We start from the raw sequence: 11,583 nt of genomic DNA, 5'->3' as shown, positions 1-11,583 counted from the left end.
AGAGAGAGAGAGAGAGAGAGAGAGAGAGAGAGAGAGAGAGAGAGAGAAGGAGAAACACAGAGACAGAGAGATGGAGACAGAGACAGAGGAACAGACAGAAAGAAGAAACAGACAGACAAAGAGAAACAGACAGAGCCAGAGAGGGATAGACAGAGAGGAGAGAGACAGAGACAGAGACAGAGGATAGACTGAGAGGAGGGGTGGGGGGAGAGACAGAGAAAGAGAGAGAGATCTATTAGTAGAGGGCAAAAAGGAATATAACACCTATGTTTTCCAGTTCTGGGAAATTTTTTTTTGCCTTTTTTTTGGAGGGAAATTGGGGTTAAGTAACTTGCCCAAATTTACAAGGTTAGTTTTTTTTTGTGTGGGTGTTAAGTGTCTAAGGCCGGAACCGAACTTGGGTCCTCCCGACTCCTAGATGGTGCTTTTATTCACTGCGCCACCTAGCTGCCCCCGGGAAATTTATTATAGAGTAACTCGATTCTCCTTTTCATTTAATTTTCCAAAGAAGAGAAATTTTAGATATTTCATAAGCTCATAGGTCTAGAACTCTAAGGGCCATAAGAGGTCATCTAATCCAACTCCTTCAAGTAATAAATGAGTATGAAGCTCATAGAAATCAAATTACTTGCCCAAGGCCACACAGTAAGGAGCAGAGTTAGGATCTGAACTCAGGTCCTGTGACTGAGTTCAGTATATTTTCCACTACATCAACCCTGGATATCTTTTGCTTCTCCCTGCCTCTCCCACCCTTTCTAAGTTCCCACTAGCCTGTTGGACTGTTCAACTTTTTCTTCTGTCTCCTTGGAGTTATGGAAACTGCCTGTCCATTGTTCAGTCTGTCTCTCTGGGACCCCAGTTTGGCAGACTGCTATATAAAAACCACATCTGGTTAATATCCAGAGTTTGCTTTTCAGGGGTACAATTCTAACTAGACCCCAGACTTAGGTATGCTTGGAGACAACTGCTAGTGGGATGTGGGTCCTCAGCAACCATTACTCTAGTTATGCAATACTTCTTAATCTGGGTATCTGTATCTTCATTTGAATCAACAGTTGCTTTAACAATGGTGATTACAGCTCTTCCATGCCATGATAGAAAGTTCAGTGAGATGCCATGCCTCCTTTCCCAAAGGAAGAAAAATCATTTCCTGATAACTAATTCTCTAGTCAGCCACAGAAATGCAATATGTCGCTGGTCTACCTTGAAGACTGGCAGGAGTCCGATCTTGCACTCTACAGTAATAGCCCTTGGGGACATAGAGTCATCTCCATGACATGAGGGAAAAAATGGGAAAAATTCATGGGAAAACGCCTCTCATTACTCAAAGAAAAATGGCAAACAGAACTCCTGTTAACAATGAGGTGGCAAATAGAGTGAACCTGGAGATGGAAAGGAAAGTAAAATAAGGAAACCAAGGACAAGAAAATGGGGACAGGATTTCCTCAAGAATTCTGTAATTGTCTGCCCAGTTCTAAGGAGCAGAAAGAATGCATAAGCTTAAAATGCTAGCTATTTTTATGGGAACGTTTAGATTGTAGTTAGTTATTGATAGAGAAACAGTAATCTGGGCAACTTTTCTTAGAGTCTGGTAACACTGCTGTTACTCTAATTCATTATGGCAATATTCCAACACAGACATAGCTCTTATTTCAAAAATATGTGTACCCCATGGTTTCTATCTATCTGACCCACCAAATAAAACAGCATACAGTAAAAATAATCCATATGATATCTCTTTCCAATAAAGCAATTTCCCTACACCAAAATTGACATTGTGTAATGGATAGAGAGGGGGGCTTAGAACCAGGAATACCTGTTTTTGAATCCCACCATTCTAACAGTTATTAGTTCTATGGCCCTGCATACATTGTTCAATCTCTCTGGGCCTCAATTTCCTCATCTATAAAGGTTTGGACTCAATGGCCTCTATGGTCTTTTTCAGCTCTAAGTTTACAATCCTATGTTGCCATGCCTCATTGAAGTGCCATCCTACTAATAGACTATTTCAATCAATCAATCAATCAATATTTAAGTATCTACAATGTGTCAGGTACTACTAAGGCCTAGATATACAAAAGAGGCAAAAGATAGTCTGTGACTTCAAAGAACTCAAAATCTAGTAGTGGAGACAACACACAAATATGTGCGTAAAATATTATAATCTATATTACATAATGTATAATGCGTGTATAATATACTATGTGTGTATATCATATAATATTCCCTATATGGCACGCTTTATTCAGGATAAATAGGAAATAATTAACAAAGGAAAGGCACTCGAATTAAGAGCAGGTGAGAAAGACTTCCTGTAAAGATGAGATCTCTGCTTCCTGAGGCCCACCCTTAGCTCATCAGAGAGAGGCTCGTTACAAAAGAAAGATGGCTGCTACATCAACTGACAAAGGTGATACAATACAAAATGGCCTGAAGTCTTGTATGGTCTCCTTTGACTTCTTCGATGATGGTATGAAAGGTAGGAAAAGAAATAGAGGATGCTAAAAATCATTCAGATTTTAGTTCATCTGTCTCCACATATTGATTAAACCATTTGTTCACAATGCAAAATCTGTCTAATGCCCACCTAGTTTATACATGATGGGAAGAATTGAATCACATCAATATGCTATTGTTATATTTCAATCAACACGGAGATAGACCATAATTTCTAGAGGACTGATGATGAAGCAAGCTACCCATCTCCTGCCAGAGAAGTGATGGAGTAAGGGTATAGAATGATACATACATTGTTTTTAGAGAAAGTCAGGGGGAAATTCGTTTTGCTTACCTATGTATATTTGTTTAAAGGGTTTTCTTTTTCTTTTCTTTTTCATTGGTTTGGAGGAAGTGTAATGGAAGGGAAAGAACATAGATTTTTTGTTAATTTTTTTTGAAATGTCACTCATATACTAAATGTATAGTAAAAGGAGAAAACAATTGGAGTGGTAAATCCATTGCATGGGACAAAGAAGAAAAGAAGCTTATAAAAAATTGACCAGATCTTCCAAGATAAGTCAATATTCCCTTTAATACTCAATCATTATAGCAAAGGTAATATGCTGGAGGGAAAATAGCAAAAATTAAGCTGGAAAAATAGAGTTTGGGATCAAGAAACAAAAGCAATGCAAATACTCGAAATTATGCAGAAGCCTCATGCCTTCTTATCATGAATATTTTCTTTAACAAGAGCGTTGCATCTATTGCTTACCCTAACGCCATTCAAAAATGAAATTGACTATGTACACTGGTTAGTTTCTATCCGCCCAACAAATCCAGTACCTTCCAATTTTCTTCTTGTGTAAAACATTAATGTTGTACAATTGTGAATACTTATACTGATGAAATCTTTTAAGTAATTGCATATAAAGTAATGTCCCCCACTTGAGGTTGGCTCCAGCAAAGAGATTAAAATACAACTCAATAGGACAAAAGGGCTTAGACAAGGAATATGTGAATTAGGAACAAAGAGACTAATCTTTTGTGTGGCACTTGAACAGAATACAAAATAAAATTCAATAGATACGAGTTTAGTTGGCTTGGTAATAGTATTTTTGGTTCTTAATGGGGTTCTTCCAGCTCAGGAAGAAACAGGATCTTGAAGTATCAGATTTCCTGTTCTAAATTTTAAATGAATGGCATTGAGAAAATTGAACCACTGAAATTTGTTTTCCACAGACTCCTACCTTCATATCCAGTTTGAAGAGGCTCAGACCCAATCTCTCAAAATTAGGATTCAAATGCATTCAAACTGAAATGCATCCATAAAACCTTGCCATTCTCCTGCCACCTTCTCTAGGTGAACTGAATAGGGATTTTTTAAATAAACATAATAAAAATGCCTCATTAAGTCTAAGATAATATTTCATTAAGACTCGGAGAAGGCTCTCATAGAATCATTGTCATGCTGCTGCTTCTTTCCTTTGCTTTGGAGGTTACATGGGGCTTTCATAGAGCTGAAGAAGCCATTGATGGTTTGCATTGATGGTTTGCATCCAACACTAGGTTTTTCTCTAATCCCTTTACTTCTGAGATTCAGTCTCTTTTTTTCCCTGAGAATTATTTATTATAAATGAAAGTACAAAGTCCAAAGAAACCACCCCCCAAATAAAAGAGCTCCTGGGTGGTTTCTAGGAGATTTAGTACATGGGAAAAATTCTGACCCAGAGGGAGATCAGTACTTATGGTTTCATTAAGACATTTTCTAAAAGCTGCTGAATTTAATCTCTTCACACAATCCAGGTTCTAATTATACCATCAATTGCTGGGGATTTCTAGTTTTCCAAATTAGAGGATTTTTTTTTCAGATCTGACAAACCACCCAGAAGGAATTCAGATCAGTATTTTGAAGGTACCAAATAAAGACTCTTACATCTGTTCCCTTCCCGTTTTTAATGCACGGATCCTTCGTAAAGGTTATCTAGTTTCACCAAGTTGTGCATGTTTTTGCATATATCTGTTTATATTTATATCCAGGAAATCATTTAAATACCAAAAAAGATCATAAGAAAATGACATATATATTCTTCCTGAAAACACTTTTTAATAAAAAAAGCTATAAACTTACTTTTAAAAAGGAGTTATGAAATTAGGAGCCAGGTATGGGAGCATCAAAGTTCATAAATGTGTCTAAATTATATTCAATCACATCAATTTGTCATCCTATTCATTTGAATATGAATATGACCATATGCTTGGCAATGCACTGGAGGTCAAGGGGGTAGTGGTGATGCAAAAGTCTATGAATCATCCTTGACTTCATGGGGATTGTAGTCTAATTGGGGAAAGAAAACATAAGCATGAAAAACACCACCCAAGTATGATTAAGTTCAAAATATATCATTCAGAAAAAAACTGCAATATAAATTCCAAGGTAGAATTTTGGAAGAACCCTAGATTTGGAGCCACAATCAATGATCCAGGTTAACAATCTCAGCTAGACTACTACCTGTGTCACCCAGTTCCATCATGTCACTTTGGACAAGTCCATTCACATCTCCAAGTCTGTTTTCTTGTCTGTTAAAATGAAAAAAAAATGGATTAAATGTTCTCTAAGGTACCTTCCAGGTCTAAATTATATGATCTTGAGATTTCATGGGGGAGTGAGATTTTGTATAGTCGTTAAAGGACAGGTAGAGTTTCATTAGGGTGACAAGGAAGAGTATTTTCAACAGAAAAAAAGGTGGTATAAGCCAAAGTCCAGAATTAGAAATCAATCAATCAATCAAAAAGCATTTACTGTGTATTAATTACTGGAGATTGGGGAGGAATGGTTAAAAAACTATGCAAGCAAGATGTGATAAAATAAAAAGAGTAAGTCAATTTGGTTAAGGCAGAAGGCTCACATGTTACAGTAATGGAACCTGATATTAGAAAGGAGGGTTAAATCTAGCAAATGACCTTCAGTGCCTATCTATGGAACCTGGACTTTCTTTTGTAGTCAATTGTTAAATCACTGTTGGTTTTTAAAGTAGGAACTGGTGCTTCATGAAGATTAATGCAATCCATACATAGGATGAATTGAGAAAATGGAGAGACTGGAAATATGGAGATTAACAAAAACATTTCAGTGATCCACATATAGAACTATAAGGCTCACGAAATCATGAGATTCAGGCTAGAAGAGACTTTACAGAATGCCCAGGTGGAGCAGTAGATAGAGCAATGGGCCTGGAGTAAGGAAGACATGATTTCTAATCTGACCTCATGTATTTTCTAGTTGTATGATCCTGGACAAGTCCTATAACCTCTGCCTTCCTCAATTTCCTTATCTATGAAAAGAAGACACTTTGCTCCCTCATAATATGTTATTGGGTTACCATGCCACCTACATCAAAAGGTTGTTGTGAGAATCCAAAAAAATGTATGTAAAAAGTTTTGCATACTTTAAAGCACTACATAAACACTACAGTCATGTTTACCTGCTATCTACTCTACCCCTATACTCTGAACTATTCTATGGTGATCAAACTAAAACCTAGAAAGTTTATGTGACATGTCCAAGGTAACACAGGTTCTCAGCTCAGCTGAGAATGTTAACACAGGTCTTCTGATGCCAAATCCAGCATCCTTTCCAATATTATACACTAGGCTAGTGGCAGTGAGGATGTAAAAGAACTTAATGGCTGATTGCTAGGAAATTCAGGACAAGTGGGGGGAGAACAAAGGAAAGAAAGAGTCAGAAGCTCCTTGAGGGCAGAAACTGTTTTCAGTTTTGCCTTTGGATCCCCAGAACTTTTCTCAATAAATGCCCCCCCTTGGGATCATAAAAAAATGGAAAAGGGCCAACATGTACAAAAATATTTATAGCAGTTCTTTTTGTGGTGGCCAAGAACTGGAAATTGAGGGAATGCCCATCAATTGGGGAATGCCTGAACAAGTTGTGATATATGAATGTAAGGGAATGGTGTTGTGCCATAAGAAACGATGAGTCAGTGGATTTCATAAACATCTGGAAATATAAATGAACTGATTCTGAGTAAAGTGAGCAGAACTAAGAGAACATTGTAAACAGTAATGGCAACAATGTGTAATGATCAACTTATATAGACTTAGCTCTTCTCAGCAATACAATGATTGAAGACAATTTCAAAAGACTTGTGATGGAAAATGCTATACACATCCAGAAAAAGAACTATGGAATCTGAATGCATATCAAAACATATTATTTCTTCTTTTTTTCTCTTTCTTATGGTTTTCCCCTTTTATTATGATTCTTCTTTTACAACATAAGTAATGTGGAGATATATTTAATATGATTGTCCATGTATAGCCTATATCGAATTGCTTGCCTTCTTGGGGGGGGGGGGTAGGAGAAAGAGAGGGAGAAAAAAATGAAACTCAAATCTTATAAAAGTGAATATTGAAAACTATCTTTACATGTAATTGGAAAAAATAAAATACTATTAAGTAGAGGAAAGACAGACAGACAGACAGATAGATAGATAGAATATGGAACCATTTTTAGAGAAGAGGAAGATGAAAATCATTTGTGGCATCTTAAGTTAGAAGGAAATCCAAAGAAAACATCCGGTGAGCAGTTGCATATAATCAGGCTGAAATTCAAGTGAGAGTGTGGGCTCAGAAAACACTGGTTCCCTGCTTGCTTCTTACCTGGCTTCCTCAAGTTCCCTGAACTGAGAAACATTACCCTGAGGTTTCTGCCTCACTTCTGAACCACCTCAACACCATGGTGTGCACAGTCATCACTTCCCAGTCATTTTCCTCTTTTCCTCCCATCTGAATATTGGATTCTGCCCCTGCAAACCCAGGCTCTGATAGATGAACCTTCTCCTTAATTTGCCCACTACAGCTCTCCATCACTTCCTGGCCATCTCTACATTATGTGGCTTTGTGTTCCTACTCCCTATGTAAATGCCTTTTTGTGTTATCTCACTATCTACTATAATGTAAGCCCCTTGAGGGTAGGAACTGTGTTGCTTGCCTCTATTTCTATTATATCCTTAGCATTTAATATGGTACCTGGAACAGGCCATGCACATTTTATCTGTGTAACTATGTATCTGCATCTATCTCCCTATCATCTATCAATCTATCTTTCATCTACCTACCTATCTATTCAAATCATCTGCTGTCTTCCATTGAGTCCCAATTTCCACAACCCTTTCACTACTGTTTCACAACCCTCAATTAAGCCTTTTGGCCTTTGTTTCTCTTCAGGTGTGAATAGTAATCGTGCCAAATCAGAAGAATTCTCTTTTCTTTGAGGTGGCTGAATATGCCCTTCAGTAATTTGAGTGAGTCTATAGAATTTTAACAGACACTGTCAACTATTTTAAAAAATTTAAAGTAATAAATGAGTGAATATAAGTGCCTTCCCCCCCCACCAAAAAAAAAGAATCCTGGTTTAAAAAGTCAGATTTTCTTTGATTCTTTCCCTTTCTTCATGTCTCACATCTAGTTGTCAAGCTTTGTTAAAGTCAAAAAGAACAACATATATTGTTTCCCTCTTTTTCCTTTTTCCATCTTCTCAAACTAGCACTGTCAGTTTAGGTCCTCATTACCCTTCCACTCAACTATTGACATAACCTCCCATTCTAATCTATCAATCTAAGAATTGGTCTAACCATGTCACTCCCCTACTCCACACTCTTTAATGAGTCCCTATTCCTTCCAAAATAAGATACTAATTTCTTTTTCCTGACCTTTAAGGCCTTAATTGTGTATATCCAACTCTTGCATTCCATACTCCCAGTCAATATGACTAATAGTTATTCTCTAAATTTGATATGCCATATCCCACCTTCATAATATCTGGGTTTTAGCTCACTATTACCCATTTTTTTTCAACCTTTCCTATCTGAAAATCATTCACCTTTTCAGAGAAAAAAAAAAGTTCATCCATTATTGTTATCCTGACCACCCAGGGAAGTGATTCAATTCCCTATTCTCCAAAATTGTTCTGAACCTTAGTTTAGCTAAGAAAAACAACTCCAAGAAATTTTTATCTTTATAATTCATTATCATCCCCAACTCTTTTGGAGCATTATCACCCTTCCCCATGTGTTTATTAGCTGCTTTTGCTTCCATCATATATATATATACATATATATACACACACATACATACATATATACATACATATATACACATACATACATATATTCACAAATACATGTTTATGTATGTGTATACATATATGTATTATGTATGTGTGTATATGATCTAAGCTGTGACCCCAAAGAAAAGATATAAGGAAAAAACTCCCTCAGCACCTTTTAATAGGTTGTCAGGGTTGTTAGGGAGAGATCTACAGATATGAAACCACATAAAACACTAGATTTTCCCCATGCATTGATCAATTTTACTGAATTTTTAAAACTTCTTTCACTTTTTTAAAAAAAATCTTTGTTAGAAGAGATGATTCTCTAGGTGGGGATGGGTATAGAGGAAAATCTACAAGATATAAAAATGAAATCTATCTATTAACATTTATTTTTATAAATTCCATGCTGGAAAATGATTCCATTTTGCATCTATATCAGCTTAACGAAAAGGTTTCATTTTTCTTCCTCGTCAGAATTGTTTCTATTTCCAGGTTCAGAATTTCATACCTGAGAACTTCCCATTATTCTCATGCTGATTTCTCCTACCAAATTTAAAACTCTGGGACCTTCTACATTCTCTCTCTGATTTTAAGCCTACTGCCCTTAAATCTAGAGTGGCTATCAGAGCAGGTGATGTGCCTGACCTTCCTCACCTTTTTCATCAAGAATACTAAGTGAGAATGGTCATTTCCCAGAGTGGTTCCATTTTAGCTTTGGTAACCAGTTCTTCCTTGCTGATGGGAACAGGCTCAAGTTACCTATTTCACTTCCTTCCTTCACCTTCTGAAGAATAAAATCAAGAAAAGTCAAGAATATTCTTGGCAGGGAGTGAGCTCCAGCTGATGCCCAGATGACTAAAGTCCCCCATCCCTATTTTGTTGTTCCTCAATGCCAATTGCTAAGGTTTCCTGAACTCCTCATTTATTTCCTCCTCTTCAGGTGGTTTATAAGACTCCCACAACAATATCGCTTATGTTTCTCCATCTGGTGATCTTCAACCAACTAGTCAACATCCTACTTCCCCTCTAGCCCAATTCCTAAATTTTTTTCCACACATAAAATATCTAAGTATATAATGCTACTCCTACCCACCTTACTTTATCTAGTCTATTCCTTTGGAACAAGGTATAGCCTTCCATGTCTATGGAAAGTTATCACGTCATTACAGCTGGAGAACCAGACTTGAATCAGGAAGACCTGATGGGGAGAGGGGCATCCTGACATGCTCCCAGGAGACCCTGAGAACATCAGCATCTAGCTCACACCTTCTTCCAAAAGGGCTTCTCAGCTCCTCTGCAAGCAGTCAGGGCAGCAAGACATTGAATATAGCTTGTTGTTTAACCTGACAAAAAGCATGGAACAGGTTCATGCTTGAAACCCTCCATCCAACTCAGGAATTGTTCCCTTTCCATGGACACTAAGTCATTAAGAAAGATCTTGATGATTTTTAGAAAAACATAAATAGAATTGCACAAAATAATGAAGAGCAAAATGACCAGAACCAAGAGAACATTGTATGTAGTAACAGCAATATTGTTTTAAGAACAACTTTGAGAAACTAAGTCATTTTGACTATTATGGATACACTGACTGCAAAAGACCTGTAAAGGAAGATGCTATCTGCATCCAGAGGAAGAACCGATAATGAGAAGTATGTGTAGAATAGTTTTATATATATATATATATATATATATATATATATGTGTGTGTGTGTGTGTATGTATATGTGTGTGTGCTTATATATGTACACATATACATACATACATACATATTTGTATCTAATGGTAGCCATTTCTTTTTTTATAACTCACCATTTTCTTTATTTGTACAAAATAGTGAATAATCATATCCTGACTGGGAAAAAAGGGAGTTTTAGCTTTAAACAAGTCCTTCTGCTCTGAAGCATCTATTTTGAAGGCTTGGGACCAGCAGCTTTAGCCCCAGCATCTTTGGGTTTGGACTCAGCAGGCTTAGCAGCCTTAGAATCAGACTTGGCTGCCTTGGGATCGGACTTGGCAGCCTTGAAATCAGACTTGGCGACCTTGGGGTCAGACTTGGTGGCCTTAGCATCAGATTTGGTGGCCTTCGGGCCAGATTTGGTAGCCTTAGGATCTGACTTACTGACCTTGGCGGCAGACTTGGCAGCCTTGGGGTCAGTGGGGTTGGCAGCCTTGGGGTCAGTGGGCTTGGTAGACTTGGGGTTAGTGGTTCTGGCAAACTTAGAGTCAGGCTTTGTGATCCTGGAGCCTGGACGTTTGATGCTGATCCTAGGACCTGGATGCTTGGTAGCCATCTTGTGGCCAGCACGCCAGGCGCTGGCCTTGGGGATCTTGTGCCTGAGGAGCTTGGCTTTGGAGGCCTTGGTGCTCAGGGCCTTGATGGCCTCTGCTCGGGCCTTGATGGCTTTGGCGTTGTTGGCCTACATCTTCTTCAGCCCCTTTTTATTGTGTTTCTTGGCAAAGCACATATTTCTCAGAAACTTGGGGTCGATCCCTTTCAGAGACTCGTATCTCTGTGACCTAGGTTTCTTGATGCCATTTCTCTTCCATTTTCGTGATTGGTTGTGAGTGGTATGGTTCTTAGACTTAGCCATCTTTACACCGCAGCCTGCGCTAACAGGCACTCCACCAACTGGAAGAGGCCAAAGGGAGAGAGAAAGAAGGAAGAAGTGCGGGGCAGTGTGGGAAATAAGGGCCGTGTGGGAGGAAAATCTGGTAGCCATTTCTAAGGCAGGGAAGGGAGGGAGACAAAAGGAGGAAAAAAGAAAGTTACATAAAACTTTATCATATATTTAAAAGGAATAGCAAGTTGTACATAATAGATTTATAGTTTCATGCACAATCTTTTTTTTCCCATTCTACTATGTTATAGAAATGCTTTATTTCTTAAGTTCAGAATCAAAGAAGAAAAAAAAAGAATTCTCCTTTCCCCCAGATTGATGCAATTCAAATATCTCCCAGCACCAAATGAAGGGAGAAGTATGGCCTGCTCCTGGGTGTTGGGAGCGAAGGCCTTA

The 11,583-nt window shown here is 37.9% G+C and overlaps 1 pseudogene; it reads right to left on the bottom strand.

Annotated features, from left to right (window-relative positions):
* Positions 1 to 10,415: 10,415 nt before the first annotated feature.
* LOC138161465 (large ribosomal subunit protein eL29 pseudogene) lies at positions 10,416 to 11,279 on the bottom strand (annotated as a pseudogene).
* Between the last annotated feature and the right edge of the window lie 304 nt (positions 11,280 to 11,583).

Source organism: Petaurus breviceps, unplaced genomic scaffold, assembly GCF_028583685.1.
Source record: "Petaurus breviceps papuanus isolate PSGF00001 unplaced genomic scaffold, PetGlider_PUasm1.0 185, whole genome shotgun sequence".
Lineage (NCBI taxonomy): Eukaryota > Metazoa > Chordata > Mammalia > Diprotodontia > Petauridae > Petaurus > Petaurus breviceps.
This window is presented reverse-complemented; position numbering and strand designations above follow the sequence as displayed.